General features: G+C 32.8%; 1 long non-coding RNA gene across 1 annotated transcript in view; it reads left to right on the forward strand.

Annotated features, from left to right (window-relative positions):
* The window catches only part of LOC122231004, a 247,929-nt gene that overhangs the window by 143,653 nt on the left and 81,747 nt on the right, over positions 1-22,529 (forward strand). Inside the window, exon 2 of the long non-coding RNA XR_006208101.1 lies at positions 21,289-21,377. This is a non-coding gene — a long non-coding RNA (uncharacterized LOC122231004). The remainder of the gene's footprint in view (positions 1-21,288; positions 21,378-22,529) is intronic.

Here is a 22,529-nt window from a genome sequence, read left to right on the forward strand (position 1 = left end):
AAATTCAGTTGGTGTAGAATGACTGCCAGGCCAATAAAACTTGAATATAAACAATGAAATCTAGTAAATTCAGAAGAAAATTAACTTTTTTTTTTTAATAGCAGTTAGGTCACCCTTGACACATAGGACAGTGGAGAAGCAAAAAGATAAAAGTTGACAGTATCCTGAGCACTACCCAGGAGAATATGTCTTTGTTTAGAGACAATGCTTAGGTCCACAGTTATATTGGAATAGTTGTGAATTTTTTACTGTTTTTGGCTGGGTATCACAACCTGAAATAGGTACTAATGTGCAACTGACATATGAAAATCTGGCAAGACAGTAAGTGCAGTTTGCCAAGGATGGGGAAGAAGCCAGGTGAAAGTGAAAGGTCAGGATAAGTCTGATTTCAGGGTGATTTCAGCAAAGGAACTTTATGCTTAAAAGCTGTCCTGCATGGAATCACGAGAGCATCTTTCATACTCTGAAGTAGAAACACATAGGCACTTTCAGCTTTATACATTTGTAGGTAAGGGCTAGTTGTCCCAGTGGCTCATGAGAAGTTCTCCAGGCTGAGCCATAGGCATACACTATTGGAAGCAAATTGACACTAAGATTACAAGTATGGCACACAGAAACAGAAAAAAAAAGGGGGGGGGAGCATCTTAGATGTCTTTGTGGAGCAGAGGGGGCCCCTACCTCTTTCATTAACTTGTGGAGAATGTTGGGCCCTCTGAATTTTGTAGCAATTCCAAACTCATCACAACGTATACGCACATTTCTTCAGAATTCACGGACTTCACTTAATGTATATTTAGTACAACCTAAAGGAGAGGATAAACAATTTGCTTATAGGATGCTCAATTGCCAAATGATGTTTTTTAAATCAAAATGAAAAGTTGGCTGTAATTCTATCTCAAATTCTTTATGTAATCATTAAAGAATATAAACTAGAATGACTAAGATTTTCAGCCATCCCTTTGATAAAACTGTGCTTTTCCTTAGAAATATGCTTCTCCTAGGAAAGCACACTTGTGCTTGTATTGTTGTATGAATAATTAATCATTTCCAGTTAGTTATTCTTAACTGGGAGTGTAACACAATGAGGAGATTATTAGGTTTTCTCATATCAATAAATAGCTCTGGGAACCTGAGAATATCTCAGTTATCTCTTACTGCTCTTTGTATTCCTGTCAATAAAATGGGGATGATAAGAACTGCCAGATCTATTTCCTATATCTGTACTTAATATGCTGTACTTAATATATATTATTAGTGTAAAAATAATACATTTTTAAAGGAATTATGAATCTCTAAAGTTGAATCATTATTATAAGTAGGCTTGGCAGAAACACATCTGTGTTGGAATGTGGTTTTATATGGTTGACTAAATTCAAGTGAAGGAAAAAATATATTACTAAACTGTCAGGAAATAATTTTAATGATCAAATATCTGATTTCTTAATTCCTATGTACCCCAAAATGTTTAAGATTGAACAATTCACTTTCTGATAATAATTATTTTAGCATTATTAAGCTGGGTATTTCACATGGAATAAACCTGAAAATTGGCATCTATATTTCAGTAGGCCTAAGTGTGTGCCTGTGCACAATGGTTAATAGTTTGATAGCTGGAAATATTTGTTAACACTAAATAACCGTAAGCAGTGACTTTCTTTCAAGGTATTTTTGAAGAATTGCAGTCATATCTCTGAAAGATTCATCACTTACTTTCTCTTTTCAGTGATTATTACAGAAGTCTACAGACAGCTACACCCATAACAGCAAGTTAAACACTTCATATTCTACGATATATTATTTGAAGTACTACATTTTTCAATTTATTTCAGGATAAACTGATAAAATTTCTATATTGGACTTAAATTCAACAGTTCCACTAAGTTGAATAATTTTATCTTCACTCTGCAGTTGCTTAGATACCTCTGGGTATTTTCTGGTTTTATCTTTGTTGCCAGAAGTATTTATGCATTAAACTAGGACCAGTGATACTTAACCAACTTGATCTTTATTATACTAGTGCATAGGTTACTACTTAGGCAGAGATTAACAAGCCAGTGAAAGTGCTCTCTGGGGATAGAGAGTCTACTGTGTTGAGAGGGTCAAATGCATTATCCATTTCAAATTCTAGAGGATAGAAAACAGCTTTAACATATTCTTCACCCCTCTGCAACTGCTGTTATAATGAATATCACTGGGCATGCTGTGCTATCATTTTTAATTCCATGAAATAATAAAGTTTATGAAGTTAAGACCTAGCAAAATTCAATAATTTTTAAGTGTTCTTTTCTCTGGCTTTAAAAAAAAAGGCCCTTGGATTAATATTCTTCCTTTGCAGGGAAAAAGGCATCAATAGTTATTTCAAATGTGTTGAATGTAAAATATTTTGCATGAAAAAATCAAGGTGCCAAAGTTATTAAAAGGGAGTGACTAGACAAGAATTTCTTTTCAAGATAAATTGGTAGCAAAATTTTATCAGAAGTAGTTTTACTTGCACAAATCACAATACATATGAAACTGAAAAATAAGGTATTTTGGCTTTTTAGTAATAAATGTAAACATAATGAAACAAATATTAAGACTTTGCATGCCATTTCTTATAGAAAAATATAATTATAATATCTCTCTATTGTATATTCTATCAGAATTGTAGAAGGAATATATCTTCTTAGTCCAGGTCCGTATGCTATGATGACCATGATAAAAATTGTAAATAGAGAATTAATAGATCATCTACATAATTTTAAAGTTGTGGTATTATAGAACAATATTTAAAATATTGAATTCCTTTCTAATCAAACTTAACCTTTCAAAGTATAGCATTTGATTATATTTTTAAAGAAAACAATTTAGAGGTAATTTTTTTGTTCTAAAATGTTTTTTTTACCTAAAAGAAATAAAATTTATCATTACAATGATTTTTTTAGCATATCTGATTTACTGAATAAAAAATACAATAAAACTTGAAATTGTTTCCTGTCAAAACCATGGAATACAAAAAAATTTCAGTACATATTGTTGCTTTTTAAAAGTATTTTAAAATGAGCAGTATTTCAGTGGCTCAGTAGGTTAAGCATCCAACTCTTGATTTTGGCTCAGGTCATGATCTCATGGTTCGTGGAATTGAGCCCTGAGTCAGGCTGTGTGCTAATGGCATGGAGCCTGCTTGGGATTCTCTCTCCCTCTCTCTCTGCCCCTGTCCTGCTGTGCTCTCACTGTCTCAAAATAACAAACTTTTTAAAAATCTAAAATTATTTAAAACAGTAAACTATATTTTTCAGTTCTTTTTTTTGCAATGATATATTGGTCTCTATTTATAACAAAAACAAAATACCATATATCTTCTGTTCCCAAACGTTTTCTCTTCCTTCTCCCATTCAGAGCATTCTCTTTCCTTTGAGATGTTTCTTAACTTCTGTTGCCTTATTACTGAAAAACTGGTAGTATTTTTAATCTATTTTTTTGCTTTTTTATTAGAATTTATTAAAATTCTTATATTCAACTTTTATTTTTCTATAATATTCAGGATTAGTTCTAACTCTGCACTTTCTCATCAGTAAAAGTAAATTTAATATAACAAATGCATTTATTTTTCCTAGTAAATAATTGAATTATTAAATCTTATTTAATTAGGGGCACCTAGGTGGCTCAGTCAGTTAAGTGGCTGACTCTTCATTTTGGCTCTGGTTATAATCTCATGGTCCTTGAGTTCAAGCACCACGTCTGGCTCAGTGCTGGCAGCACCAAACCTGCATGGGATTCACCCTCTCCTTTTTTCTCTGACTCACTCTCTCTCTCTCTCTCTCTCTCTCTCTCTCTCTCTCTCAAAATTAATAAACTTAAAAAAAAGTTAACTTAGTTAATTTATACCTTACACAAAAATAAATTCAAAATAGATGAAAGACCTAAATATGAGATCCAAAATGTCCAACAGGAAGCCATTAAAATTCTAGAGGAGAACACAGGCAGTAGCCTCTTTGGCTTTGGCTCTAGCAACTTCTTACTAGATATGTCTCCTGAGGGAAACCAAAGCACAAATAAACTGTTGGAATTCATCAACATAAAAATCTTCTGCACAGTGAAAGATACAACCAACAAACTTAATGGCAACCTACTAAATGGGAGAAGATATTTGCAAATGACATGATAAAGGGTTAGTATCTAAAATGTATAAAGAAATCATAAAACTCAACACACAAAACATGAATAATCCAATTAAAAAATGAGCAGAATGGGACGCCTGGGTAGCTCAGTCGGTCAAGCATCTGACTTTGGCTCAAGTCATAATCTCATAGTTCATGTGTTTGAGCCCTGAATCAGGCTCTGTGCTGACAGCTTAGAGCCTGGAGCCTGCTTCGGATTCTGTGTCACCCTCTCTCTGACCCTCCCCCGTTCATGCTCTGACTCTCTCTGTCAGAGCAGAGAGTCTCTGTCTCAAAAATAAATAAAAACATTTAAAAATATTTTTAAAAATGATCAGAAGACATGAATAAAGAAGGCATACTTATGGCCAACAGACATATGAAAAGATGCTCAACATCACTCATCGTCAGGGAAATGCAGTCAAAACTACAATGAGGTATTATAGCACACCTGTCAGAATGGCAACACAGAAAACAACTGGTGTTGGCAAGGATGTGAAGAAAGGGGAACGCTGCTGCACTGTTGGTCAGAATGCAAATGGTGTAGCCACTCTAGAAAAGAGTATGGAGATTTCTCAAAAAACGAAAAATAGAACTACCCTATGATTTAGCTACTATGTCTTTACCCAAGGAATACAAAAATACTATTTCAAAGGGATACATGCACCCTGATACTTATAGCAGCATTATCTACAATAGCCAAACTATGGAAAAAGCCCAAATATTCATTGACAGATGAATTGATGAAGAAGATGTGGTATGCGTGTGTATGTGTGTGTATGTGTGTGTGTGATGAAATATTACTCAGCCATCAAAAATAATGAAGTCTTACCATTTTCAACAATGTGAATGGAGCTAGAGAGTATTATGCTAAGCAAAACTTGTCAGTCAGAAATACAAATACCATAGGATTTCACTCATATGTGGAATTTGAGAAACAAACATTATCATAGGGGGAAAAGAGAGAGGCAAAACAAGAAACAGACTCTTAACTATAGAGAATAAACTGATGGTTACCAGAATGGAAGTGGGTGGGGGCATGGGTTAAATAGGTAATGAGGATTAAAGAGTACATTTGTTGTGATGAGGACTGGGTATTGTATGGAAGTGTTGCATTACTAAATTGTATATCTGACACTAATATTATACTGGATGTAGAGATTGGTTTGCTTTCAAATGTGACGAAAACAAAATCTTTAGACCTAGTAAACATACTAAATGCAAATTAAACATGAAGAAATCTACACTAAATTCCATCACAATTAAGATTAAAAATAAAAACTGAAAAAGAAAATACTAAAAAAATAGTTATATTGTATACAGAGGAAAAATAAATTACAGCAGGTTTTTATTAAAATACTGCAAGTAAGAAAAGTGACAACACAGTTAAAGTATGAAATGAGAGATGGATGTTGGTAGAGAGTTAATGTAGAATTCTATATCCAGAAAAAATATCTTTCCAAAATGGTTGGTAGATAAAGTTAAAAGTATGGGTAAATATATTTTTTCATTATTTTTTGCATCATTATAAATGATAATTGATTGTTTAAATAAAAAATAATAATGTATTGTGGGGCTTATTACATAGTTATAAGTAAAACAAAAGCTGAGAGATTAGGAGAGAGAAGAGGGAAGTATGTGATGAAAAGGTAGAGTCCCATACTATTGCGGAATGCAGTGTAAGTTAAGTGGTATGAGATTGATTACTTGTGTTAAGTTAAAGATATATCCTTAAACTTAATCCTTATAACTTAATCACTGAAAATAAGAAAGTTAAATTATATATAAATAATCTAATATGTAAAGGAGGAAAATGAGATCAAATAAAAGATAAAGTAAATAAAAACAGAGACAGGAAAATTTAAACCAGCTTATTAATATGAAATTTTCTAAACTTTTCAGTTAAAGGCAGATGTCACACTTTGAATATAAAATCACAAATAGATTAAAAGTGATGGAATGGGAGAAAATAGATAATGTTAATTCTAACCAAATAACATAGAGAGGTCTTCTGAATATCTGAAAAGAAAGGTTTTAGAAAGAATATTGCTAGGAATAGAAACAATCATTTTATTATAATCATAGGTTTAATTAAACTCAAAGTAAGACCAAGAAAAGAAATAAGAAAGAGAAACACAAAAAACAATGAAATTGAAAACAAAATTTATACCAAGAAACAATGAAACCAAAAATTGTTTCTTTGAGATGAGTGAAATATTTAAAGTTCTAGTCATTCTAATCAGGAAAATTAAAGAGGCAATGCAAATTACCAATGTCAGAAATGAGTGAGGGTACATTACTACACATACTACAGATATTAAAATTATATTATAATAAAATAAATTTTGTGAAGTGGAAAAATTTCTTAAAACACATCTGCTATTTAAGTTTACTCAATAAGAAATAGATAACCTAAGTTTTTATATTCATTATGGAAAGTGAATTTGTTATTACAAAGAATCTCCTAACAAAGAAAACCTCATGCCCGGATGCCATCACTGGTGAATTCTTCCAAATATCTACGAAAGATTTATGACAATTTTACAAAAATGCTTGAACTGTCTCTCTCTAGCAAAAAGGTGGAGGGTGCCTGGGTGGCTCAGTTGGTTGAGCATCTGATTCATGATTTTGACTCAGGTAATGATCCCAGGGTTGTGGGAGGACCCCTGAGTTGGGCTCCACCCTGAGTGTGGATCCTGCTTGGGATTCTCTCTCTCCCTCTCTCTGTATCTCTCTCTGTCTCCTCCTTTGCCCCTTTCCCCCACTGTCTCTCTTGTAAAATAAGAATGCTAATAAAAAGAATTGTTCAAGGAGCAGTTTTCATCTTATTCCATGAGGCCAGCATTATCCTGATCTGAAAACCTGAAAAGACAAGGGTGAAACAGACTTTAAGGTGACCCCCTAAGGCCCCCATCTCCTAGGTGGGGATCCTATCCTTTTATAATCAATCCTCTCCATTTATGTGTGGAAGAGACCAGTGACTTGCTTCTAAACAATAGTATAAGACAAAAGAACTGGGAAATCCCTCCCATGATTACATTGTTACATAAGACTGTCTTGCTAGAAGACTCCCTGTTGTTTTGAGTTCTACCAACTACTCAATTCCAAAGCCATATTATTTTTAGGTATCTATTAAAGCAGCATCTTGCTTCTGGATACAAATTTCTGTCTTAGCCAGTTAGAGCTGCTATAACAAAGTGTCATAGATTAAGGTGGATTATAAACAGAAATGTTAATGGTTCTGGAGGCTAGAAGTCTGAAATCAGAGTGACAGTGTGATCACTTCTGGTGACAGATTTGTTCCAGGATACAGACTGCTGGATTCTTATTGTATACTCCCATGACAGAAGGAGGTCTGGACAGCTCTCTTGGGTGTCTTTTATAAGGGCACTGATATTATTTATGGGAGTTCCTTTGTCATAAGCTAATTACCTCTCAAAGTCCCCCACCTCATAACACTATCATACTGGGGGGTCAGGATTTCAACATATGAATTTGGGGGAAACATAAACATTTAATTGATTGCAGGCATACTGACTATTCTGAAGTGAAGGTCCTTGGAAAATAGCAGATGGCAGAAGAGCTCTTTGCTTTACTACCTAAAAGCAAATCATAAAATTCCCAATGGAAAATGTACCCTCCCCATACCAGGAAGAGAATATTATCCCCAGAGACTGTGAGTCAATGCTAAAATGGACCTGTAAAAACAAATCTAATAAAATCTAAAATAACTTTTATTTTCTGTTAGTTTCCCCTACTTTGGATACTTTTGTTTTGAATATTCCTGTGAACATGTAAACATAGTAAATTCTATATATGCAATATTCTGTTAATGCAATATAATCATTCATGTAATACTTATGTTCCAAAGTTATCTTTATTAAAACTTCTAATTTAAAAAAGAGGAGTGTCTAGTAAGATAAATTTACTATTTACCTATTTACCTCCTTTTATAAGCAATAAATAAGTGTAGAAATATCTGTGTACCTGACAGGGATACAAGGAAGGAAGGAATGCTATGTGCTGTATAATTTTCTACAATGTTTTGAAGAAAAGCATACTATAGTTTTAGGAGAGAGGTAATGAAAATGTAAAAAATAAAGCAGGCAGAAAAAAAATTCAAAGCATCCCCCTTCCAAAAGAAAAAAAAAAAAAAGATAAAAATGGCAGCTATCTAAAGCTGTTTCTGAAGATCTTGTTCATACTCCTCAACGTTAAGTCCTCAGGTCACCCCATGGTAACCACTAACAGTGCCCAATATCTGCTCCTCTGTTCTCAGAGCCTACCTTGTAGGAAACAGATTCATGTCTTGAAGACACTCTTCATAGAAAATTTCCCCTAGTAGCAGAAATCCTCCTTATACCCCGTAGCAATAGAAAACAGGATCTTGGTCTCTCCAGATGGGAACACACTTTCTCCTAGATATGCCATTTCACATAGAGACAACTGTACCATTGGACAGTTATAGCCATTGCATGCACTATTGCTGATGGAACTTGCGTTAGGCATTATAATCTAATTGTCATCTGTTATATAATGTTTATGGGTAAATATAGTTCAGGTTTTAAGTAACATCTTAAGATATGTTAAAACATCACAACTGTGTTTTCCTTTGGAGACTGCCAATCTTTATTCAAAAATATGGACTTCTAATACCTTTTGGAGAAGGTTATTATTACCTTTTTCATACCTCTGTTTTCCATTGGTAAAGGTATGTTGATATAATTTGTTTTTCTGCTTTGCTTTTATCCTGGTTGGCAGCTGCCCAAAAGTTTCCAGTAAATTTGTTTTAGTGAATTACTTTTTCTCCTCTTGCATTTCTCTTTTCTTGCTGCCTCTCTGCATCTGGCTAGATGCCCACTGTACCCTGGTAAGCTTCACCGTAAGAACAGGTGAAAAAAATCTGTTCATGGAGTTTTAGACAGGGTTTTACTTGGTTTACACAGTTCACTGGTTCTTGTATCTCCTCTCTGTGGCTAGAATGAATCCATCTTCTTTTCAAATGCTGAGTTTAGCAATTTTGGAAATTTAGATTTTTTTTAAAGGATGCTGTGAAATGCAGAAAGTCTTTTATATTTTCCTTAGATCATCTCCATTGATCTAACCATCTTTACTTAATCTTCTGAATACTGAAGACAGAACAGCTTCCTACTTCAAGTATTTTTCTGTGAATTATGCATATGTGGAGACACCTAACATAATGAAATTACTGAAGCAGACAATTTAAGTCAGAGACTTACTCAAATATTGAAAGTTTTAGGTCTTCAGAGACAGTTGAACTTCATGGATTAATAGGCAATTCTAAATTAAGAATGATGGTAAGTGATTTAATATTTATATTGTGTATATGACGCATGCATGCATTAAAACATATTCATCATTTTGTTAAGAGTCATGGGGTGCACAGTTTTTATGTGTCTTATGCAGTAGTTTTGCTTTCCAGTGACTCAGAATGTTTCAGCCCATGTATTTATATCATTTAATGTTTTTGATTTGAAGAGACATAAAAATAATTGAGCCCTGCTGTGGTTCATCTTATTAAATGGAGATAAATAAAATGAAAATAACTTCACCCGGTTAGATTATTGAGGTTAACTCCACAAACCTGTACTTTACGTAAATCCTATAGGAAATAGAAACAGCTGACATTAAGCTAAATTATATGAAAGTATATCTGGTCATATTTTGTTAGAGACAAAGAATTGTCAAAGAAATGGACATTGTTTTTGGCATCGTCTGCTTAATGTAAATGTCTCGTAAGTGTTGGAATTAAAAAATAAATGATGCATATTACATACACTTATAAAATAGAACAAAGAATTGATACACTTCAAATAAGACTGAAAAAAAGTACAATTTCTTTTAGCTTTACCGTACATATTAAAACCATATTTTCTCTGAGAAGTAGTTCTCTTAATAAGGTGGAATTTTGGATCCTAAGACAATGTGGCAGATATACTCAATATCAAACTTAAATTTTTCAGTGGCCCATGATGTGACCTTGAGCAAATCATTAGAGGCCTGCCTGTGCTTCAAAAAATACCAAAAATGCTTTTGCTTGCATTTTGATATCTTTGTTTAAATAGTCTTAAAGTATATAATCTATATCTGTTTCCATAACATTTTTTTTTACGACTGGCTGGTTATTTTAAATTTTCAATGTGACACATTGCAGAAAAATTACTAGGTAGTTTGAGGAAGAAGAGGCATAATGCATTCTGTTATTTGAAGCTTCAGTCACATTTTATATATAGCAAATTTTCAACAAATGTCAGAAGCTATACACCACCTGATGGTATGCTGTTTGACTGGGCATGAGACTGGGAAGAGTAATTCTGTCTTAGGAGAAGAGAATCACAACTGACATGTTTTACTCCCCCACTAATAATTTCATAACTTCAGTGTAGATAACTTCCTGAAGCAAGATGTTAGTTTCAGGAAATTATCTAATAAATAATGAACAAATATAATTACTGTTGCCTATATAAAAAGTCTAATATGATAGAATATTGTTCTCAAAGTTTATTTCTTTAATTTAGTATTAAATAGGAAAGAACAATGCTTAAATTAGGTCCATGTCATTCTTAATCAGTTCATTTATGTCATTTTATATATACTCTGTACTCAATAAGCACCCATCCAGTATGACTGGTGTTTTACAAGTTTTATTAAGTGGGAAATATTACAGCTTTTATTTTAAAATAATAAAATTGATACACATTGTAGTAAACAGTATATCTAGCAAATTTGACAATAATACAAAAGTAACATGAATTTCTGCTTATTACTACTAAAATCCAGTGTAACAATTTCTTGTTTGAGTGTTTTTGTATCTATTTTCCTTAAGGCAGTGGGTTTTTAAACTTTCAGTAGAACACATTAATTAAAATATTTCTTAAGGTGGGATAGAATAATAGTTTTGAGAGTGCATATGTTTCAAAGAACATTTTGTTTTATTTACATAAGGTTTTGTGTTGGGGAAGAGTATTGTATGTTGGGGAATAGTACTCTCATGTGCTATAAAAAGAAACTTTTTACTGTGTGTCATGATCATAAAATTAGAAAATTACTATTTCTAGAAAAGTTTGCCTGTGGGAGGAGTGGGAGAGAGAATTGGTGGATATCACATCCAGGAAAACACAAAGGTTCTATGTTAGTTTTAATTGCATACCGTAGTGTCTTCCATCCCAGGGAAAAATTAGAACAGAAGTCAGCTAGTGATCTGAGAGAATATTAGGGGAATTATGAGAGCTGTCAAACCTTAATACATACTGAAATTTGACATATGAAAATAATTGTAGTTACTAATTCTAGATAAAATTAATACATAACAGATATCATTTATGTAGAGCTTACTGTGTTCTGTGACCAGTGTTATATTGTTTATATTTATATTTACTTATAACAAAGATCCTGTGCTAGGTGTTCTGGGGTGGCTCAGTCAGTTAAACGTCTGACTCTTGATTTTTTTCAAGTCATGATCTCATGGTTCATGAGATCAAGCCCTGAGTTAGGCTCAGTGCTGACAGCGTGGAGCCTGCTTGGGGTTCTCTCTCTCTCTCTCTCTCTCTCTCTCTCTCTCTCTCTCTGTCTCTCTGTCTCTCTCTGTCTGACCCTACCCCATTTGTGTGCGCATGCTCGCACTCTCTCTCTCTCTCTCTCTGCCTCTCTCCCTCCCTCCCTCTCTCTCCCTCTCTCTCTCAAGATAAATAAATAAACTTAAAAAAAAGAAGATCCTATGCTAGAATTACAGATTTGCTCAATTCACAGAAAGGAAATTGTGAGAAGACTATTCTGGTTAGATCAGCTGAGGAAACTGAGGTCAGAGATGTTAAATACATTGATAAAAATTACATAACTAGACGGTGGAGAAGCTATGATTAAAACTCATAATCATCTGATTCATCTATATTAATTTCAGAAAGCCCCAAAGATTTTCTTTTAGAAAATATTTTTAGTTAGAAAAAGCTCTCTAATGATGTCATAAGTAATCAGGTAACTAAACTTCCTTCCCCTAGTATTTGATGGTTTGTCTCTGGAATCATTGCTAATAAGATTAAATGGAGATTTTCTGCTAGGGATGCCTGGGTGGCTCAGTCGGTTGAGCACTGACTCTTGATTTTGGCTCAGGTCATGATCTCAAGGTTCATGGAATTGGACCCTGTGTTCAGCTCTGTGCTGACAGTGTGGAGACTGCTTGGGGTTCTCTCTCTCACTCTTTCTGTCCCCCTCCCCCCACCCTCTCTCTCTCAAAATAAATAAACTTAAAAAAACATTTTCTGTTAATTCTAGCTTTCTTTCTCTGATTCTGTGGTATTGGTTTCGACTTTGAGTACAATCTCTATAAATAAGTGACAGTTCTCACTTATAATCTACACCAGTGTTGATTATACCTACATATACGACTTTGTATAGGTAAGCCTGATTAAAATTTAAACACTTCTTTTTAAAAATATAAATAGGAACTCCTACATTTCAGAACTTTTGAATAGTAACAAAGAATTGATTCTCCTATGCATTTCATACATTGTTTTGGATTTGAGATGATTTTAGATAGTAAACTTAAAGAAGGATCTCTTTGATTTTTTAAAATCAATGATATGTTGATCCTACCTAATGACTATTTTCAAAATTATTCAGAAACGTAAATGGTTATCTTTACCTCCAATGATGAGTTCATTGATAGGGCTAGTTGCATTTTTAATATCTTTAGACCGTGAGTTCTCAAACATGACTTCTTGTCCTCAGCTTCACAGTGAACACACCATTTCTAAAAGCCATAGTAAAGTCATGGCCATTTCTTTATTTCTTTAGTATTTAAACTAAAGTATTTAAAGATGTGTTTAAGTGAGCCTTTGCCTGCAGTAGCTGGCTTTTATGTCTGTTACCATTTTTGGCTCAAGTGTACATGTCTCTAAGTACAATTGATACCTATGTACCAATAAAAGTGTTGGCCTCCTACAAAAGAGAAAGCTCCACCATATAAAATACAACCATTCTCACTTTGTTCATGGATGCAAAGCCTTTTATTCATTCCTTTGACACTGAGTCAAAACTTACTCACTTTAAACCTTCCAATTATTTACGCATTTGCAATCCCTTATTATCATTTACAAAGTCTAAACATCTCAGAAATACTTTTTTTTCCTTAAATTTGTGGCATGGGCATTGGTAGCAAAACATAAACTGAACTGATGTGAAGGTGTTCAAAGTTTTTATATACCTACTCATTGTGAATGTCCATACTTTTTGCACAGAAAAATCAATATGTTTAAGTGCAGGGTGTTGCCCCAGACTTCATACACATGACGGGGAGCTAGTGGTGCACAAGTAGAATGTTACTGTATATTCATATTATCTTTTCTAAGATCTGAAAACTTCTGAATTCCAAGTGTCATCTGGGCCAGAGGGTACAAAAATCTGGAGGCCAGCATCTATTTCTAAATATATTTTATATGAAATATAAATTATATTTGGTATTTTCATGCTAATGAGAATAATTTTGAAAGAATGGCCTAGAGCAGCAAACAGGATTGTTCCTTTATGAAAAGAATTTCCCTTTCTAAAAAATAACATGTATGGCATATTACCTCAAATACCACTTTTTTAGATGGGACTTACCTAGCTGCTTGTTCTGCTCAAGACAGAATCCATGCCATCTTATCTGGGCTTTTGTGCTAAATGCATCTCTTATGGCATACACCACATTACCTGTAAAATGTGTGCTTTTAGGACTGTGTTCTTCCTCTCTAGTCAGTTGGTGTCTCTATCCCAAATGTAACTGATTTCCACATTTGACTCCTCAGCACAAACAAAGCCTCTAGTTCTTAATAAGGACTTCATGGTTTAAGTATAGAAATACTAAGCTGATTTTTTCAAAACAAAATATCTTCATAAAATGTAAGTTAAAACTGCAGATCTTCACTTTTAGAGGTTTCCCCCCAGTTGTATTGAGATATAATTGACATACATCACTGTATATTTTTTAACATTTATTATTTTTGAGAGACAGAGACAGAGCATGAGTGGGGGAGGGGCAGAGAGAGAGGGAGACACAGAATCTGAAGCAAGTTCCAGGCTCTGAGCTGTCAGCACAGAGCCTGATGTGGAACTAGAACCCACAGACTGCTAGATCATGACCTGAGCTGGTCAGATGCTTAACCGACTGAGCCACCTAGGTGCCCCTATCACAATATAATTTGAAGGTATATACATAGCATAATGATTGACTTCATATATATATATGTATACATATATATATATGAAATTATTACTGCAATAAGTATAGTTACCATCCACATCTCAGATAAATATAATAAAAAGAGGAAGCAAAAAAAAATCTTGTGAGGAGAACTCAAGATTTACTATCTTAAAAACTTGTATATGTATCACACAGCAATGTGAACTATAATCATCTTGCTGTACATTACATCCCTAGTACTTATTTATCTTGTAATTGAATGTCTGTACCTTTTGAACACATTTCTTGGAGATTCTTGTACATGTAGATGCTAGTTTCCTTGGTGCGTAGTTTGCCAAGTTAATTTTAGTAAGTTTCCTACGTATTTTCTATAGAAGTCTCTAGAATTCCATATAATCTCTGTAGAATATTATCAATATAGATCACACTAAATAAATATAATGATAATGTTTTTTGCCAATTTGAATATGAGGGAATCACAGTGCTGAGAGCTGGGTCATCTGCTTGCTCTGCGCTGAGCCAAGGATAAGATCAATGGTGTTTACCAGCCAGAGTTATCACCTGTATTCTTCCCTGGGTTACTAGACTTTGCTAGATGCTTCACAGCTTTGAAGACTGGCAAGACAGAAGATGGCCCTCTGGGAAACTCTATTAGAAAGCTGAGGCACTGGATATGAATCAACCTCTTCTGTTCCCTGGTAAAGCTAGGATGTCCGAGTCTTTTCCTGATTGGGTGTGGCATTGCAGTGACAGCCAGGTCTCTGACTCCCTCCTGACTTTGGTGAGTCTGATTTCACATCATCCTAGGGTGCAAGTGTGTTTCAATTAATTTCTGATTTTTCACAAGGGGAATTTGTGAATTATTGTTGTATTGGTGTGTTTGTGGAGAGAGGGCAAGTTTATGGCTAGTTTACCTTTTTGCTGTCATCACTTTGTGGTTTTATTTTTGTTTGTTTTTATATTAGGTATAAAATAAGGAAAAAAGTGACTATAGGAATTACCACTATGCAGCTGGCTAGCTGTAGAATTGTGCTAAGATAATCACCTCCTAATGTCCACCTCAGTTCTCTATAAAGATCATATAAGACTTGTACACTATTGATAATCCATCAAATATCTCACCATCTTATGCTCCTTCAAGGCATTATTTTGCTTAAAAATTTCAGAGCTTTTTACAAATTATATTGACCTTGTAGCAAACTAGAGTATAATTTGTAACAAAATACTTTGAAAAGAAAAAAAAACACAAGGTATTTTAGTTGGCAGTATAACTCCTGTCACATTATTTTCAATTCAGATAGATATAGCAGTGAACTGAAAACAAAAACATAACTGAGTCAGGCAACTAACGCCAACTCATTCATTACTTGGAGACAATAGTCATAGTTTTGAATAGTCTTTTTGCTGATAACTCTTTAGTGAAAATAACATTTATTAAATTTATGAATGATATTTAGAAGAGCTTTCTATTGAAATGTTGTAGGGTCTGACTTATCATTCTAATTTAGGTGTACATATCCAGCTGTAAGCTCTGTTCTGCAAATAGACTGAAAAACATTTTGATAGGTACTGTTGCATATTAAATTTATTTGGTGATAAAATGTTTCCTATAATTTTGATATAAATACACTATAATAATTGGGGAGTTTTAAAAAATCTTATAGTTGTACTAATGTAATCATTAAATAATATATTGAATAAATAATAAAAGCTATCTATCTACTTTTGTATGATAACCATAAATACAATAGCATCATTTAAATCTGTTAATTCATTTATCAATTGAGAATGTTATTTGATTTATCTCTGATTCTAATCCAGAAAATATGACCTTTATTTTTTAAACATGTCTTATATTTTTGAGAGAGGAAGAGAAATCGGGTTCGCAAGTTGGGAAGGGGCAGATCTAGAGGGGAGAGAATTCCAAGCAGGCTCCCCGCTGACTGTGGAACCCATGTAGGGCTTGATTCCGTGACCTTGAGATCATGACCTGAGCTGATATCAAGAGTCAGACACTCAACTGACAGAGCCACCCAGTTGCCCCCAGAAAATATGACCTTTAAAGATAAATTGGGAGTTGCATTCTGATCTTTTTTTAAACAAATCATAAGTAAAGAAAAAGTAAATTACCAAATGTTTTTTTTTTAATTTGTGAAATGTGATTTGTGTATCCACTGATCCATCTTGTGTTTAATTGTTGAAAAGAGATTAAAAGACTGTTCAGTGTGTATATCATCCACATTCCCTAATCTAATACTTGAATTAACAATACTGTTATAAAGTGTCTGTTGTATAACAGACAGATAACTTTTTTGGATACTAGTTCCAGATCATGAAAATATTTTGATATTAATGAATTGTCATTTCTTAAAAAGGTAATCTTAAATCTAAATTTTAAATTTAACATTTTGAATAAGATTTCACAGAATTTGGTCATTGGCAATATATGGATATATGTTATTCCCATTTCCTTACATTAGAAGAAAGCAAGTAATTGTTAATAGAGCATACCCACTTTAGGATTATTAAAATTAACATTGGTACTTTATTTATAACTTTTTGACCCCCACAGAAAAAGGCAAGGGGGATATTCTTCACAATGTGTTGCTGATTTCTTAGTGTCTATCAACCAAAATGCAAACACCAAAAAAAAAAAGAAGATGGTTATAAAGAGAACAGAGGTGGCTTCTTTTTTATTTGTACTAATTTTCCCATTGCAAAATAAGGTTAAATGAGCAATAGTTGTATGACCTAGTGACAGAGCTTGAGTGAAGTGCTATTTTGTGGGAGAAAATCAACCATAGCATTATTAAGCCTAAGTCTTTCATTTAGAATACTGCAACATAAGATGACTCTAAAGGAATGTTCTAATTTGGGGAAAAATAAAAAGAAAAGCACAGTATTTATAGGGCTTTAGACAGAGGTGTCAGTCTAAGTTCATCTAGTTTCATGGATAGTTGGTCAAAAATGGTTATCCAAAGATAGAAGAAACATTTTTGCAGTTTAACTTTTGTTGATTTGGTAATTTATGTTTAGCAAGGTAAGGGGAGTGGAGTAGTGACCAGGGCTAAGGTCAAGGGCAAAAGAAGGCTGTGAAAAATAGGTGTAGAAATTAAGTTCATGCAAGAGCCATAGTGACTATAGTCTCATGTTCTCTTACAGTCCTTTTTCTTGTATAGTGAAGAAACTGAGTCTTTTTTATGTAACAAATTCATTTGAAAAATATTCAGTCTTTTGGGGTCAGTCTTTTATAATTTACATAGGGCATGAAGGTATCTACCTCTGCCATAAGGCAAAATAATTATTTAATCTATGTCTGTCCCCTATATTGAACAATACACCTCCCTACTTGTTCAATCACTTTTCTATCTTCTTGCTAATTTAAAACCTTTGCATCAGGGCTTTAGAAATCACTGTAACATGTTATTTATTTTTAGAGGGACATAATGACCTTCTGACCTTTTTCTTTATCATCTAGTTTAGTCTTTATTAAAATTGGAGATGGAAGAATAATTTCCCTCTTCTTCATTCTTCCTCTTCTTTACCATATCTCCCCTGTCTCAACAACAATTCTACGTGCATAGGACTCCCTAAAGTGATGGTTCCGTGGCTTCACTTGCATAAAAGGGTAGGAAACACTTATTGAAGCTCTCCACATATTAAAAAAAGCATTACAGTCCAGTGGTGAAGATTTTTTCAGAAAAAACATAATGGTTCAAAGTGTGTTATTAGTCTCTGAAATAAACTGTGCTGATCGTTGTTAATTTTTTTTTTTCAATCCTTTCAATTCAACTCAAACATCACTTATTCAGAGAATATCTGGATTCGTTTCCAATTTCTCACAAAGATCAGTGTGTATCCCCCGATTATAAGCCTTCATAGCATTATATGCATCTTCTTCAAATCATATGCTCACTACTATTCTAATTTCCTTCTTTAAAGTAGTTTTACGTTACATATCATGCAATGAATAATCAAAAGAGTCATCTTTACCATGCTATCATTGCATGGCATGGTTCCTGGCACATAACCTATGGAAAATAAATATTTAGTCTGAATATTTTTTGTCTTTTCTTTTCTGTATTTTTTTAGGTGACAACAAGTTCATATTCCCATATTTATGGACAAGTTATTTTCAAATATTTTACTGTTTTTAATATATCTAATATATAAAGGAATAACAAAGTTAGAGCAGCATTTCACTTTCCTTTAGTATATTTGCACTATATTTTTATTGCATACTTTTTTTATTCATTGAATTTTTCTCTTTTAACTATACTTAAAGTCATTAAAAGATAATGTTACTTTGTTCTCACCTTTAGAAACTTTCCTAATTAGCCTTAAAACTGGAAAAAAATAATTTAGCTCAAGTTAGTATTATATTTATGATAATTTAGGTTATATTTTCTTCGACTTTATGTTAGGGACCTTTTGTTATTTTCTGTTTTTGATACTGAATTGTACAAATTCTTTCTCACTTTAAGTTACATCATTTTAAAGCCTTTTTAATTAGGGTTGGGTGCCATTTAAATGGACTTTCTTTTTGCAGTTAAAACATTTCTGAACTTGCATAATGCTTAGCTGAATGTTTTTGCCCTTTGTTTTATGGATGATGGTGTTGCTAACTTAGAAAAGTACCAATTCTAATTCATAGGGTTTTAGATAGGTTCTGAATTTAAAAGTTAAAATTCAGTCCAAATTTAAGTGAAACTTTGGAGTTACTTCTATTCTCTAGTATAAAAAAATCACTATACATTTATTAATATTAGAAATACCATTAAGTATCAATTTGCATTTTAGTTAAGAAATAACACAAATACTTACATATGATCTTTATTTCATGAAATAAAAACATTTATGTATTTCAGTTATATATTACAATATAATATAGAATAATATACTAATATAGTATAATATATGTATTACTATATAATATAATATAATATAGGGAATTGTTCAGGTAGGAATAATGGCATGAATCCTCTCAACATTATCATCCTCACACTGACTACATCATTTTTTATTTATCATAGCTCATGTATATAAATTGTATAAAACCTATGTAAGCTTAGATTAATATTCAGAATAGAGGAAGGAAGAAAATTTTAAATCAGCCTGGGATTATTGGGGAAACTTTTACAGAAGTGAAATTTGCTTTAAAGACTATTTCATAGTGTTATACAAATGAAATAAGATTACACATGTGTAAATTAGAGTACTGTACTTATTATACAGTAGCACTCAATAAATATTGGCTATCCTTTACTTTTAATTAAACATAAAAGTGCAGAAGTGGGGAAAGACATCTGCAAGATAAAGGTCTTAAAGGACTTGTGAGGGTAATCCTGTCACTCAGTATGTACTTCAGTACACTCCTCCAAAATGAAGGCGATTAGCATTCTCACAGGCCTCACTCATCCACTTACTACTTTCCTTGTGTCTTTGAGCCTTGACATTTGTTTGTTTGTTAACAGTGTTTGGGTATTCATTATTTTCCCAACTAGACTGAAATCTCCAAAATGCCAATAATTTATTTTGTCTGTTTATTTCACTGCTGAAGGCCCAGTGCCTAAAGCAGTGTCTGGCACATGTTTGACATATTGAAATTATTTATCTTGTTTAACATTTGAAAACTACCATTGGATAGGCACTATTATTACCCTCGTTTAACTGAAGAAGTAACTGAGGCAGCAGGAGGTTAAAGACTTGTACAAGGTTACATAGATAGTAAGTAATGAAGTCACCAGAAGGCTTTTCAAGGTGAATTGCATTGAGCTACTGAGGAATACTTGTAACATTAAAATTTTGTTCTCATAAGAAGAAAACAGTGATTTGTGTGGAGGTGTGTGTGTAAGGGGTGATAAAAGCGGGAAAAAAAAAGGTTTAGAGTCTTTTTGAGAAGGCCAATAATATGAGAAAAATTTGTAGGGCAGTATTTTATGCATGTTATCTATTTTATGCAGACAGTGGACTGACACTGCTCCTGAAAACAACTCAAACTCCTGGCTTAAAAGAAAAATCACATTATTGTAAGTGTAGCCACAAGTTGGCAGGGAAGAAGAAAACTGAAGTGAATATAGGTATCTGACAGGGATCTTTGAAAAAATGATTATAAATATGTTTCAACAAGAAATCACAAATACTCTTGAAACAAAGTAGATAATTTCAGCAAAGAAAGAAAATTTTTAAAAATATATGTTGTTGATTAGGCTCACTAGTGGCATCAAGATGATAGAGAATAGAAGCAGTGAATTTAAAGAAACATCAATAAAATTAATCCAATTTGACAAACAAATAATACATTTTAAAAAAATGAAAAAAGACTGTAGGATGTATGGAACATTAACAAAATATACAATGTTTGACCAGAGTTTCAGAAAAAGAAGTTAAAGTGGGGACAAAAGAATATTTGAAAACATAATGGCTGAAAACTTCTTAAATTCAGAAAACTATATAAACCTACAGATAAGAAAATAGGAAAATGACTTGAACACACATTTTGCCAGAGAGTTTATACAGCTGGCAACAGTTTATATATTTTCCAGAGAGTTTATACAGTTTATAAATATACATTCAACATCAATAGGCAATAAGGAAATGTAAATTAAAGCCACAATGAGCTATCACAGCAAAACTATCAAGTGGCTAAAATTAAAAGGAAAAATGCTGCAGAGGATATAGAAAAACTGGATCACCCATACATTGCTGGTGAAAATGTATAAGCCACTTTGGAAAACAGTTTTACAGTTTCTTACAAAACTTAACATGAAATTACCATATGACCTAACACTTTTACTCTTGGCATTTATCCCGGACAAATGAAAACTTATGTTCACACAAAAACCTGTACCCGAATGCCCATAGCAGCTTATTCATATTATCCTAAATGGAAACAACAGAGATGACTTTTAATAGGTTAATGGCTAACCGAATTCTATATATCCACAGCAGTGAAGAGGAACACGTGATTGATGGATGCATGACCAACTTGAAACTTCGGGGTATTCTTCTGACTGAAAAGAAGCCAATTCAAAAAGGTAACATGTGATTTTATTTATATAACATTTTTAAAATGACAAAATTATATAAGTGGAGAACAGTTTAATAGATTAGTGGTTTTTATGGGTTTCAGTAGATACAAGATTGAGAGAGACATGGGTTGGTTATAAGGAACAAGAGGGATCCTTGGGAATATGGCATTGTTTTAGGTCTTTATTGGTGGATATGGTAACCTACACGTTATAAAATTAGATAGAATTAAACACACATGTGCACAAGTGAGGACAGATAAAATGGGGAATCTGAAATAGGTCAATGGATTTTAAAATGTCAACATCATGAGTTTGTGATATTGTGCTATGGTTTTATAAGTTATTACTATGGGTAAAATTTACAAAGGGTTTCTCTGTGTTATTTCTTATAACTGCATGTGAATGTATAATTACTATTATATTGTCAACTTTAGCTCAATAAACCTGTTAAAATAGTGTTATATTAATAAACATATTATAAAATAATGGTTTTATTCACGAAATCAGTTTGTGAATGCAGAAAATAACATCAGCAAAAAAGTCAATTGATTTTAAGATCGTGAATAACAGATGTTTAATGATTATAAATTTCACAGTAATATAATAATGTTTATTTGTTGTGATGTACTGATGTTTATTTCCCTTTTAAATTTTACTATTTTACCTTTTTTGCCTCTTTGTTTTCCTTTTGATTTATTTTTTCTTCTGTGTCCAAAATCTGAGACAGAACCATATACATGAGCAGTTAGAATACAAATAAATATTTTATTTAACTATCAGATGACAACTTAAATTGGAAAATAAATAGTAATTTGTAGTTGTTTACTACTTCAATTTTGAATTTCCCCTGAAAGCCACGGTAAAATAAGAGAGAAGGGAGTTTCAGGCTATTCTGTAGAAGAATTAAAGGAAAGATAAACATCCCTCTGGAACAGGCAGTTTTTGTCAGCAGCAAATTTTATCAGCCATTTTTTTGGAAATACTTATATAAAACATTTTGAACACTAAAATAGGCAAAGTACTTGAGTAGTTTTGAAAAGACCCTTTAAATTAAAAATTTCTTTGTAGCTGCACTCTGACAAATATGAGGGCATATTATCAAATAATTCAGTAAACTGATTGTTGTAGGTTCAGAGATGATATGATCCAAATACAATG

This window comes from Panthera tigris, chromosome A1 (assembly GCF_018350195.1).
Source record: "Panthera tigris isolate Pti1 chromosome A1, P.tigris_Pti1_mat1.1, whole genome shotgun sequence".
NCBI lineage: Eukaryota > Metazoa > Chordata > Mammalia > Carnivora > Felidae > Panthera > Panthera tigris.